Below are 13369 nucleotides of genomic sequence, written 5' to 3'. Positions count from 1 at the left end.
TCATCCTGGGTTACCCAAGTGGAGCCTAATCCAACGACGTGTCCATATAAGAGACAGAAGAGGAGATACAAACATGAAGAGGAGGAGATGACATGACGACGAAGGCAGATATTGAAGTGATGCAGTCAAGGAAGCCAAGGGATGCCCACAGCCCCCAGAAGCTGAGAGAGGCAAGGAAAGATCCTCCCCCAGAGACTTTGGAGAGTGTGCAATCCTGCCGACACCTTGACTGTGGACTTCTGCGAGGGAATAAGTCTCTGTGGTTTTAAGTCACCAGATTGGTAGTAATTTGTTATGGCGGTCCTGCGAAACTAATACACACAGATATTTATCCTCTCAGTTGCTCTTCCTTAAATAGTAAAGTTCCACATTTCACTCTGTTATCATCTCCCTTCTACCTGAAGAACTTTTGGCACTTCTTTTAAGGCAGAGTCTTAAGGCAGTAAATTCTCTTCATTTTCCTTCACCCGGGAATGTGTCTATTTTGCCTTCATTCCTGAAGGATATTTTCACTGGCTATTGAACTTTGAGTTAATAGTTCTTTTCTTTTAGCGCTTGAAAAATGTTGTTCCACTATCTTTTTATCTCCTGATTTCCGATGAGAAATCCTCAGTCATTTGAATTGTTAGCACTTTTCAATGGCTGTTTTCAAGACTTTTTTCTATATTTGATTTTCAGAAGTTTAATTACAATGAGTTTGGAAAGTGTTTCTTAAGTTTATCCTGTTTGGAATTTGCTGAGCTTCTTGGATGTCAATTTATTTTCCCTCGCTAAACTTGTGAATTTTTCAGCCATTCTTTGCTCAGTAACAAAGTGTCCTTTTTATCATTAAGATCCTCCCTGAATTTTTGGCATAATTCTCATTTGTTTTAACAAAAATTTTCTTATTTTTGAGAAAAAATGTTACCAATATTCATTTTTACTTATTACCATGTATTTTCAAAATATTGCCTGAAACTAGATTAATTATATTGTCTAATACAACAAAATATTTCAATAACTGTGTACATTTTTATATTAAAAGAGGTATACTAATGTTCATGTACACAGACTGGTATAATTGTCTAAAAAATGATTTGATTTCTAGATTCTCAGTTTCAATATCTTTGTTAATCAGGGGTAATCATAGTACACTTTATGGCTAAAACAAAAGACCCTGGAGGTTTGTCAGTGTCCTCATTCTTCAAAATATGTTCGTATTCCCAAAGTCAGATGATAGCCTTATAAATTTATTGTGTTTTTCACCTAAAGAGAGAATTTCACTTTCCTCCGTTCTGCTAATTCTCCAGGAGATTTAATCTTTAGAAGAGACATCACAGAAAAACTGTGCTTGAGGCTTAATGAAAAGAACCTCCCGTGGGTCCCATGAATATATAATACAAGAGAAAAACTACAGGATGTGGACGTTAGTCTCCATCTCTCAACTAAAGAGATATAATTCATCCCAAAACACTGAAGAACTGTCCCAGCCAGACTTCAAGCTGAAGATCCTTAAGAATCCTCCAGAAACATGTGCTTTTTGGGTGGAGACGGCTCCTAACAAAGGCCTTCAGATCAGAGACAACTGTGAACAGCAGAGAGCTGCTTCCATTTAAGACCCATGAACAAGATCCAAATGAGCGGAACCACTGATTCCCATGCTTTAATTTGCATTATTTTTTTCTATTTCCCTAGATATTGTCTTCCTTCTTTTCTGGTTTAAGATTCCTCACTTTAACAGTTACTTATTACTTCTTAGCCATGATACCCATAAAGGCCCTATGCTGAATTTTTTTTGCGTACTTAGATACTTCTTGGCATGATTCCAATACTTGCCTATAATTTGACTGTGATTTGGTTAAAGGGTTTGTATTCATTTTACTCTGGGTGCTACCCAGCTTCATTTGGTACCATTTTCTTGTTACAAATCAGACAAACAAATTCCTTGTTATAATCCTTGTTAATTGGACTCAACCGCCAAGCAACTTATTTAGATGACAAACCCCACAATAGCACGGGCAGAAATGTGAAGCCTCTACTATGTCAAATCCAGAAAGAGGTGTTCCTTTTTCTGTAGAAAAAAAAAATACACAGAGGAGCTAGGCATTGCAATCAAGCTTTCACAGAAAGAGTGCACAGAACAAGCTAGGGAACAGATGGGTGTATTGAGAGGCTGCCTTACTTTTACAGACCTTGCAAGAAAGGTGCATTAGTTAAGCGAAGACTTCATCTCTGTCTAATTTACAGATTGAAGTCAATAAGTAGTCTTGTGCTTCAAAGCTAATCCTAGTCGTTTGGTGCCTCCCAATGATCTGGTTTCAGTGGAAATACTCATGATGTGGATATTAACTAGAACTGGCCTCGCACCAGGCAATGGAATTTGTGCCAGGCCTATTCCAGTTGACATCCACGTATGAGTATTTGAAGCACAAATGACTGTTGACTGCAATCTGCAATCTGTAAATTGGACAGGGATCTATATGTCAGTAAACTGATGACTGCCTTCAGGATAATTCTAAATATCACCCTGGGTCCATTTTGACCCTCCAATTTCCCTTCTAGGGAAAAAGGAAATGAAAAGTAAACATTTAGATCACTTCATACAGAAAGGAAAAATTTCTGAGCTACAATTTACATTTAAAAAATAACACTGAAGGAATATTTTAGACTGCTTTCTTCTTCATTTCACACATTTCACGAGGCTTGAAAAGGAGGCAGAATTCTACAGACAATGGTATAGAGAATAGCAGCAGATTGACAATATTAGACTCCATAGAACTCCTCACCCAAAAGGTTTATAAATTTGGGCAAGTGTTGGTTCAAAATCAAGGCCTTTCAAGGTGGAGCATATGCTGACATAGGGAAAGAATATTGTAGTACTTACTTTACTAGAGACCTCTGTTGGATCTTTACTATTACTAAAATTTTCTGGGAGGCAAACATAAAAATCATAAAATTATGTAATTTGGCTAATATCTCCATATTTTGTGTGGCCTTTTCAGACTGAGAATGGAATTGGTTCTCTCGGTTTAATTTGGTTATTTTTGGCTCCTGCCTTAGAAGTGATTGCAAGCTCCTATCGTAATCTTTCTCTCTCAAATGCATGTTCTCCAGAGTCTTAATTTCCACGGTGTAGTCGCTGTTCCATTAAATTATCCAAACATGATCCTCCAACAAAATGAACCAGAAAATCTGTCACTAATAGAAGGTGGAATGACTACCCTCAGAAACTTCATATGATCGGAACACATCAAACAGTGATAGAGATCTGGATTGTCCTTGTCCCTAGATGGTAATGATCTCTCCTACAGCTTGGGCTGAAGAAAGACCAAAGAAATCCTCAGAACTTAAAGCAACATAATTCCTAGTTTTTATGTTAAGCAAAAGGGCAACCAGCCACACTTTCCTGTCCCTACGTTAAACAATACTGGGGAAGAGCAAAAAACAACTACTTGCTGGCTTCAGGACCTACTCCCAAGAAAATAAGCCTGTGAACCAACTTAACACCTTACTTATCAAAATTGGAATTTGTTTGCTAAGACTCTCTTGAACACCCTCATCTTGCTGTGTTCATCAATCCAAAGTCATTATATCATAAACTCCCAATCCTGACAAGTTACCACCTTTCAGGACTCAGCTTCAAATCTCCCAATGCAGTTGGCTCTAAAACCCTGTAAATACCTTCCATAACTTCCCCATTTGGAGAAGCTATCAATACTTTTTCAAGGTGGTGTTCTCCCTCACTGCTAAATCTAACAAACTTAGTCTTGGTTGATCAATGGGCTTCTCTGGTGGTCTACTGAGGGGTAGAGAATTGACACTGCTAAACTTTTCATCAAACTTCCTTTTTTCTTACCTGAGCTGTAAAATGGGTCTTTTGTCCACAGAATATCTTACCTAACTGGTTTTCTATTCATTAAATAACTGTCCCTTAAGATTCCTCAGAAGCTTCATTCCCACCTTTGGGGATCCCCATCCCTCTGGCTCATTCCCTATGAACACTACAGTGGAATGCAGATAAATCTGGGGAATGGTAGAAGAAGGAGAAGATTATTCACTGTCCTACTCCTCTGCCAAGGCTTCGAAGTTCTATTTTGTTGAATTACCTTAGTATGCAAACATATAAGGGTATTCCACGACTATGTAACAGAGAGCAATCCACCCACCGCTTTCAAGCTTGCATATGCAGCAAGCTTTGCTTTCTGGGAGTCAGTTTCTTTATGTTCCTCAACAATTTCAGTTTCAGATTCCCAATCCAAACACTTCCCACGTCTTTCTCTTCTAGGATTCAGCCCCATCTTTGTTAAAGTAAGTGTCCCTTGGTCCTAAATTTTTCTGAGTTTTGGTTACCATCTTCCTCATCAATTTTCCATGACGTAGTATGAGAGAGCATCAAGTGTTTGGTCCACTGGGGGTTCTTTTCTTATGTATTTACAAACTCTTCTGAAGCCCACACTTACTCAGATGAGTCCAAATTTATCTCCAGAAAGTACATAATAAGGGAGATTGGCACGTGATAATGCCCTTCTTCCCTCCTTGCAGGATTGCTACACAGCCTTAGGCCCTGCGTCTGTGGAGCTGCTGAGCTAATTAGGGCCAATTAACTATTATTATCACTACAACAAAGCATTTTCGTGTCTCTTAAAAAGATGGTTAACTATGAACTGAAGTTTTTTTTAATTTGTTTATTTTATTTAGAAGGGACCAGCTTCTTTCTTCTAGGGATGAAGGCAGGAAGGCAGAGGTAGGAGGTCTCTGCTCTTTGTGAGAGTTCCTGTTAAGCCCAGGTTGCTACGGAAGTCAAGGTCTACTATTATTGATGGTCTTCTATCTTCAGGCACAATTATATATCTAACTCTTAAGGAGAGGAAAGAGGCTTTCTTTGGGTGGGAGAAGCAACACTGAGAATAATTTGCTGGGCCTTTCTATTAAGGCAGCAGTTTTCACTGAGAAGTGACTGGCGTATAAGTGGCTCTATGCACACCATTAAATGTATGCTCTTTCCTTGTAATATATAGCACAATTTTAATTATGTATTTGTTGGGGAGATTATTCAGTGCAGCTTCCCCCCCAGAATATATTTTCCCCAATGTCAGGACCACGTTTGCACATAGAGCACTCTCCCTTGGTATATAATTGGTGCTCATCTGTCACATAGTAGGCTCTTGTTAGGACATAGGAATCCCCCAGTAAAGACCTTGAAGGAGTGAATAAGAGAACTACGCAAGTAGGAGGGAAAGCAGTCATCTGTAGGCAGTGCTTGTCACTGAGGTTTTCACCAAACGCTGTGCAATGAGAAAAATACATAGAATGGGGTAAATTGTCATAATGTTACATAGTTTATACTACATTTTATCCTACTCATTTGATGTTAAGCCCTGCACTGCCTTTTATGAAATGGTGGTATTAATAGATGGTAGTTTTTGTGTTGCAATTTTTAAATTGACATTCCTTGGGAAATTAAAATCGGCAATTCTATCTCAGTCATCCAACTTCATTTTATTTTAACAATTTTCCTTCTTTGTGAACTCTGAAAGTTTGGAAGCTACTCATTTAAGGCATGTCAAAGTATAATTTTCAAAAAATTAAAATCATGACTTTCATACAAATATACAGTATACAGATGTCAAAAATTTTTTGAACTCATTAATGAGAAAATCAGCAGGATGATAAGCCTGTTTTAAAAGAGGATATGAGAGACCGAAAAGGATTTTTTGAAAGAAAGAAAGTTGGAATATGATTGCTAATTTAGATACAGGACAATGAAACTGTAACCTTTACTTAGGGGTTATTTTTTCTATAGGACAAAAATCATTTGAATCTGTACCAGAAAAAAAGTAATTTGCAAATTATCAATCTCCTCCAAGTTAACCTGTAACTTTTTAAAATCTGGGCCTTAATCAATAGTAAGTACTAAGTCAAAATTACCGTCCCTTAGGGTGGCAGATGACTCAGACTAGCTTGACAGTCTCTAGGATGAAACTAGGAAGTCACACGGTAGTCTTTCTGCCTTATTTCCAAGTTTTAGATAGTTTTATTACCTGTATCTAATACTTAGATGGAGGTTATATATATATAATATATATATATATATAATAAGTAAATGTGGATCTATCGATTTATAGATATGAAACTGGAAGAAGATAAACTAAAAAATTAACAGTTGCTATGACTTGGAAATAGCATTATGAGTGTATTAGTTTGCGAGGGCTGCCATAACAAGGTACTCACAAACCAAGTGGCTTAAACAACAAAAGCTTATTGTCTCTCAGTTCTGGAAGCTAGAAGTCCGTGGTCAAGGTGTCGGCAGGGCCGCATTCCCTCTGAAGGCGCTGGGGAAGGATCAGGTCCAAGTCTGTCTCCTTGCTTCTGGTAGTTAGTTGCTTGGCTCCAGTCTTCAAGTCACATCACCTTCTCCCCGTGTGCAGGTCTGTGTCCAAATTTCCCCCTTCTATAAGGAAACCAGTCATGTTGGATTGGACTAGGCCCACCCTAGTTCAGCATGACCACATCCTAACTAACTACATCTGCAAGGACTCTATTTCCAAATAAGGTCACATTCTGAGGCACTGGGGGTGAGGACTTAAACATACAATTGGTGGGCAGGGGGCACAATTCAACCCATAACAATGGATGAGTTCTCTGAGACTTTTCTTCACCTTCTAAATTTTGAGACAAACTAAATGCCAACACCCATTTCCCAAAACATTCAGTAACAGTTCTGAATGTTTATATTAGTTTTCCAGGGCTGCCATAAAAATTACCACAAATTAGATGGCTTAAAACAACAGAAATTTATTCTCTTATAGTTCAGAAGGCTAGAAGTCCAGAATCAAGTCTTTGGCAGGTCCGTGCTCCCTCTGAAAGCTCTAGAGAAGAAACTTTCCTTGTCTTTTCCCAGCTTCTGTGGTTGCTGGCAATCCTTAGCATTCTATGGTGAGTAGCTTTATCACTCCCATCGCTTCCTCCCTCTTCACATGGCTGTCTTTAATTATTTTTTTGCTTCTTTTTTTTAGTCATTTCTTAGTTCTCGCTCCAGAGCTTACCATATACATCTTAACTCATCAGAATTGACTTCAGATTTATACTCATTTAATTGCAGTGCAATATAGAAATGTTATTCTTATGTAGGTCTACCCTCTCTTCCCCATTTTTGAGCTAATATTGTTATACACATTACATATATGTGTTTCAAATTCAGCAATACATTGCTATAATTATTACTTTATATAATTTTATGTCTATTAAAGAAGCTGAGAAAAGAAAGGAAAGCAAGTACATATTTATAGAATTTGTTATGTTAACCTTCTCATTTACCATTTCTGATCCTCTTCATTTGTTCCTGAGGATTCGAGTTACCATCTGGTGTCTCTTCTTTACTCCAATACAGCTTTGCTCTCACCTACTTCCTTTGTGCTGTTATGGGCAAGTACATTGCATTTCTATGTGTTATAGGTCCAACAACACAATTATGTACATACATTATTTTACAATTGCTTTTAAATCAGTTAAGAGAAGATAAGAAATGAAATTTACATTTATACCATCTTTGGTAATTACATCATTACCTTTAATGATGTTTAATCCAGTTTTTTCATATGGATTCTAATTACCATCTTGGGTCACAGGCAGTTTCTGTTGCTTGCTTTTTCTTCCTCTGTGCTGGTCACACTTCCATGTTTCTCTGCATATCTCATAATTTTTTCTTGAAATCAGACATTTGAAGTAATAGATTGTAGCAACACTGGATACTGAGTCCCCTGCTCCCTCTCTGGAGCTTGTTTTGTTGTTGTTATTGTTGTTTGCTTGTTTATTTGTTTAATAACCTGGATGGACAATTTCAGTGAAGTCTATTTCCCTTCAGTGTGGAAACTCCTATGTCGCTCCTCAGAGGGAGCAGCTTTGGGCATGCACTCAGTCACCCCAGGATGACAGCGGTTTCAGCAGAGCTCTCTCTGACTGTCTGTTTCTCTGATCTCCCTGTTAAGCTGTCTGCCTCCTTTGGCATCACACCAAGCTCTTAGGCTCCATTGATTGCTGACTGATTGCTCTATTGTTTTTGACCAATGCCCTGGGGTGTAAATTGTTTTACAATCTGACCTAATTGAATCTGGGCCCTTTTTAGGGAATACTTTTTGAGGTTTGTTCTGGCCCCAGGAGGGCTCTTCTTAACTGTCTCTTTTGATGGCTCTCTCTGGTAAACTAGCTAGCCCCTAGTTTAGGTTGTTGCTATCCTAGATGTCTTCATCTCCTCTTACTGCTTACCACCAAAATCTCCATAGTTTTCAGGAGTACCATTAGGCTTGAACTTCCCTACACTCTGTTTTAAATAAAATCAGCTCATTTGGGGAGAATTTTAGAGCTGTCTGTTCTTGAGGATTGCCTTTCCTCCTGGGAAAAAAGACTCTGAGCCAACGCTCTCGGTGCTGGGCAAGAGAGGCAGCCTCTGTTCTTCTCAACTGGCTGCTCTTGGCATGAAACTTCCACACCAGTAGTGAGTGAGAGTGAAAGTGATCAGGGCCTTAGGATTCTCAGCCTGCCACGCCTGGGTACAGCCTTCTCCCGATGAGAGGAGACTGGGTGAAGGAAGGGCACTCCTGACATCTCAACGAATTTAGCCTCTGCAACTCAGAGTGTGAGGGAATGAGAAATGTTGGTAGCCTATGCCTCCATGTGGGGTTTATCCCTTGACTGCGAATTTAGGGAAGAGGGAGTCCCATCTTCTTGGCCATCCACCTGGAGTGGAGTTTCAATCAAGCTGCACTGGGGGTAAGAGTGAGAGCATGGGTCATGGGTCAAATACCACAGAGTCTTGCTATTCTTACCCAGCTTTAGTAAATTTTCTTGAATAAATGTTTCTTTACTTGCTGTATGCCCATGGCAGAAGTTACACAGATTTAAAATTATTTAAGTAATTTTCACCAGTTATGCTTGTCTTTTTTGGGAATAACTCCACAGGACTCCTCATTGTTGCCATTCCTAGTATTTGCTCTTCATAATTAGTGGGTCATTTGTTTTCAATTGTCAACCTGAACTCACACATGGTAGTTGTTAAAATGGGGAAAAGTAAATGTTTTACTAATGTTGAATTTTTATGACATTTTGCATTAGAAATATTTAAAGAGTGGACAAGATGACATTTCAGACATTTTTTTTTTCACTCCATATGGGAGAGTGCCAATATTTAATAGAGTATGGTTAGAAAAAATGTTTCAGAAGATTCTATATGTTTATAGTGTCATAAAAATGTTTGAAAATCTATGTTCAAAACCAAAAGCAGACATCTGTTGGAAGGCTGTTGAAAGTGAATATTAATGAGATCAAGGTACAAAACCAAATTGGCCTTTGTGAGTCAATCCAACTACAAGAGTTGATCCAATTATGATATCTTTCTTAATATTCTTTAATACCAGTTACAGCCAAGTCAGTTCATTAAGAATCCACATGAGTAGAAGGTTGTAGCTAAAAGTCAGCATACTGTCCATGCCATTCCTCAGTTCATTTCATACATTAGAAGTGGTTTCCATTTCAGAAAACTAAAAAATCTCACGTTGGAGATTTATACTCAAATGTGAAAGTAGAGATGTACTTTGAGATGCTTTTCCATTTACATTTTCACTTATTTGTATTCCCCGTGATGTGCAAAGTGATTGTCAGTTTAGAAAATGTGGCATCTATTAATATGCTTTAATTCCCCATTTAGTTTAATCATTTACTCAACAAATACTTATTGAGTAAATACTAAGCCAGGCTGTTCTAAATTCATGAGATATAGCACGGTATGAGACAGACAAGGTCTCTGTTCTCTTGGAATTTATATTCTAATTATTGTATTAAAATAAACAGATAAATGGAGGAATGTGTTATGTATTATACTGGATGCTAAAGTTCATTGTTCAGATGCCCTCATCAGGACCAAGGCGCTCATTTGTGAGCTGCTGGAAGTGCTGGCTGCTGCTATCTCATAGCCACCTTTCTCCCCTGGAATTGCCCTCTATCAAAGGGACCCACTTCATCCAAGGTTACAATCACTGCCCTAGGGCAGCCTGCATCCAATATCTGGTTAATACAAAGTATGATGACTTGTTCCCTTGGCATCAATTTGTGGATAACTTTGAAGAGCTGTCTCAGTTCCAGAGATTCCCAAAGATCATCTGAAACTTCTGTTACAATTTCCTAACAGTGGAATTTCTGTTTCTATCCAGTTCTGTTTTCTGTACTTCCTTAAAGGTATGGAACTCCCCAGTAAACATCCTACATGTAAATCTCCATCTCATAGTCATTTCCAGGAAACTCAACATAGGATGGTGGGTACCAAAAATAGTCCTAGGAAGTAGACTCTAATCTTTGATCTAGATCACCTGCTGAAAGTGGAAAAAAGCTCAGGTCAGTCTAAGAACTTAATTATAAAGGTCATGAAGCTTCAGAGAAGGAGGAACTCTAACCCTGCCAGCCCTGCTACACCAGAGAAAAGGCTTCAGTTAGGAAGTGGGACCCTAGGACTAGGAATAGGGTCATCTGGGTCAATACACTTCAGAAACTTGAAACTCAAATCTAGCTGAACCCTACAGGCCAGTGAAAGTGTCTCGGCCCTTCCTGTTAAAAGGTTAACTTGCTTCCTTGCTTGCAGAGGATGCAGAGATCTATTCTTGAAAGACAACAGGTTACCTCTCAGGATCTACCTGCACCTATCTCCTAGCCACAAGCCCCTAGTTAGGGTCAAATCTCAGCAGGGCCTCCACTTGAAGATCTGTTGGGCCTGCTAAGAAAGGAAAAGAGATTAGACACTGAGAGAGTACAGGGCAACTCAACATGGACTGGTAGGAGCTAGGAGAGTATACAGAGGACAGGAAATAGAGGTTGCTGGATTAAGGAATACAAAATGTAAAGATGGATAAGGGAGAATTTATTGATAGGAGAGTACTATCCTACAATGCTGAATTTAACACTCTAGCAAAGACCCAAGGAGATGGTACTAACCTCTGCTAGGATGGCTCTCAGCAGCCAGAAGAAAGTTATGGCCCACTCTACATGAAGTATACATGCTAGATCTGCTGGAGCAGACAGCGGAGGAAGAAATCAAAAGGCTCAGAGAAGAGAGTGTGCAAGAATAGATATACTTCCCAAGGTTTAAAATGCAACAGCCAACTCTACTTTACGAGGGGACCTAAAGAACACTCCGTTTACCAAAGAAATAAGAAATGTGCTGGTGAGAAGGGCACCAGCATCCTTGAAAAGCTCAGTTGTGGCTGTTCTCTTTGGGCCATGACGAACAGTAGGAGATGCTATTACAGAACCGAGCCCTCAGTGTCAATGAGGATGAGAAGATCATGGAATAGCAGGGGCCAGATAGCTGCACTTCACTGACAGAAGCAAGATGAGAATAATTGCCATAATGAACAAGAGAGCCTGACATAGAGTTCTATGGAGATAGCTTATAAAACATTTTATTCACAGATATAAGATAAATGAGAAACCAACAAGAACACTGCTAAATATTCATCATCAAAAATGATCAAGAGTGGATGAGCAGAAGGATAAGACTAGTTATCCCAATGAAAATTCACAACCCTTTACCTGGTTGACAAACCTGACCCAATTCTAAGGCCTAAAACCCATTGATTGAAAGATAGGCTGGGGCCCTATGAAGACAGACCCCGCACCAGCACAGCACATGTATACAAAAGTAGTCTTTCCACATCAGTTAAGATTTTAAAAGGCAAGCATTCTGAGGCATAAAAGAACATCCGTTCGAAAGTAAAGGTAAAAAAATTATTGCATCTTGTTCCTTCCAGGAGTGAAAGGAAAGCATACAGCTTGCTTGGCCTCTGAGTTCTGGAGGCAGCAAATTCTATATCTGAGAATAGTGCTCCAACCCATTTACGAGGAAAGCTTCCAGGTTTCAGTGGGGCCTAAAGGAAGAAAGCGCCTTCAGGAGATCCAGACTGCAGTGCAATCAGCCCTGGTGCTTGGGCCATTTGACCCAGCAAACCCCAGGTTACCAAAGGTATCTGTGACGGGAAAAGACAACAGATGGAGTTTAGCGAAGCCACAATAGAAACATCACAATATAGACACCCTAAGGTCTGGGGCAAGGCCATACTATCTGCAGCAGTATACACTGTGTGAGAAACAGCTTCTGGTGTGCTATTGGGCCCTGGTAGTGAAGACCTCTGACCATGTGACATCAAGTGACCATATGGTGAGGGCTGCCCATCACGAGCTGAATTGTCAGACCCATCAAGTCATAGGTCAGGTAGCCCCGCTGCAATCCATTGTCAAATGAAAGTAGGATCAGTTATGATCATTACAAGCAGGGCCAGAGGGCATTAAAAATATACCAGTAGGCGGCCCAGACCTCTACATCACTTACTACTATTGCATTGGTGACTCTTTCTCAGCCCATGCCTATGCCACATTGTGAGTGGTGGGGGTCCTTTATGACCAACTTTAAAGGAGAAAAATAGCTGAGTTTAGTTGATGGCTGGTTGAAGCTGAGAATGCACAGTTGCTGCACCCCAGTACCACTCATGGATGATCTGTGTGTTAGTTTGGTGGGGCTGCTGTAACAAAGTATCACAACCTGGCAGCTTAAAACAGCGTAAATTTAATCTCTCACAGTTCTGGAGGCTAGAAGTCCAACATCAAAGGGTTCACAGGCCATATTTCCTCTAAAGGCTCTAGGAAAGAATCCTTTCTTGCCTCTTCTAGCTTCTGGTAGTTGATGGCAATTCTTGGTGCTCCTTGGCTTGTGGCATCATAACTCCAGTCTCTGCCTGTGTCTCCACATGGCCTTCTTCCCTGGGTGTCTGTGTCTCCAAATCTCCTTCTCCTTCAAAGAACATTCGTCACTGGAATTGAGGCCACCCTCGTCCAGTATGAGCTCATCTTAATGATTATAGCTGCAAAGACTCTATTTCCAAATAAGGTCACATTCACAAGTACTGGGGATTAAGATGTCAATAGGTCATTTGGGAGACACAATTCAATTCAACTCACAACACCCTGAAGGACAGAAATGAGAGAAAATCCTCTCATTGAGTAGAACTTCAGACAGTTCCCTTGGTCATTGTATTAGTCAGGGTTCTCCAGAGAAACGGAACAAATGATATATATATAAGAGGAGATTTATTATTATAGGAATTGGCTCATGCAGTTATGGAGGCTGAGAAGTCCCACATCGGCCATTTGCAAGCTGGAGAATGAGGAAAGCCGATGGTATAATTCAGCCTAGGTCCAAAGACCTGAGAATTGTGGAAGGAGGGTACTGATGGTGAAAGTCCCAGACTGAGTCCAAAAGTCCAAGAACCAGGAGCACTGATGTCCAAGGGCAAGAGAAGAAGAATGTCTCAGCTAAAACAGAAGAGCAAATTTGCACTTCTCCCACCTT

The 13369-nt window shown here is 39.7% G+C and overlaps 1 long non-coding RNA gene across 1 annotated transcript; it reads right to left on the bottom strand.

Moving 5' to 3' along the window:
- Window positions 1-6090: 6090 nt before the first annotated feature.
- Window positions 6091-8497, bottom strand: LOC139077048 (uncharacterized). The gene is made up of 3 exons (XR_011529232.1): window positions 7548-8497; window positions 7297-7395; window positions 6091-6430 (listed from the first exon to the last, which is right to left on the bottom strand). It is a non-coding gene; the product is annotated as an uncharacterized lncRNA (long non-coding RNA).
- Between the last annotated feature and the right edge of the window lie 4872 nt (window positions 8498-13369).

This window comes from Equus przewalskii, chromosome 18 (genome assembly GCF_037783145.1).
Source record: "Equus przewalskii isolate Varuska chromosome 18, EquPr2, whole genome shotgun sequence".
NCBI classification, from domain to species: Eukaryota; Metazoa; Chordata; class Mammalia; order Perissodactyla; family Equidae; genus Equus; species Equus przewalskii.
Note: the sequence above shows the minus strand (reverse complement) of the source record. Positions and strands in the feature narration are given on the sequence as shown.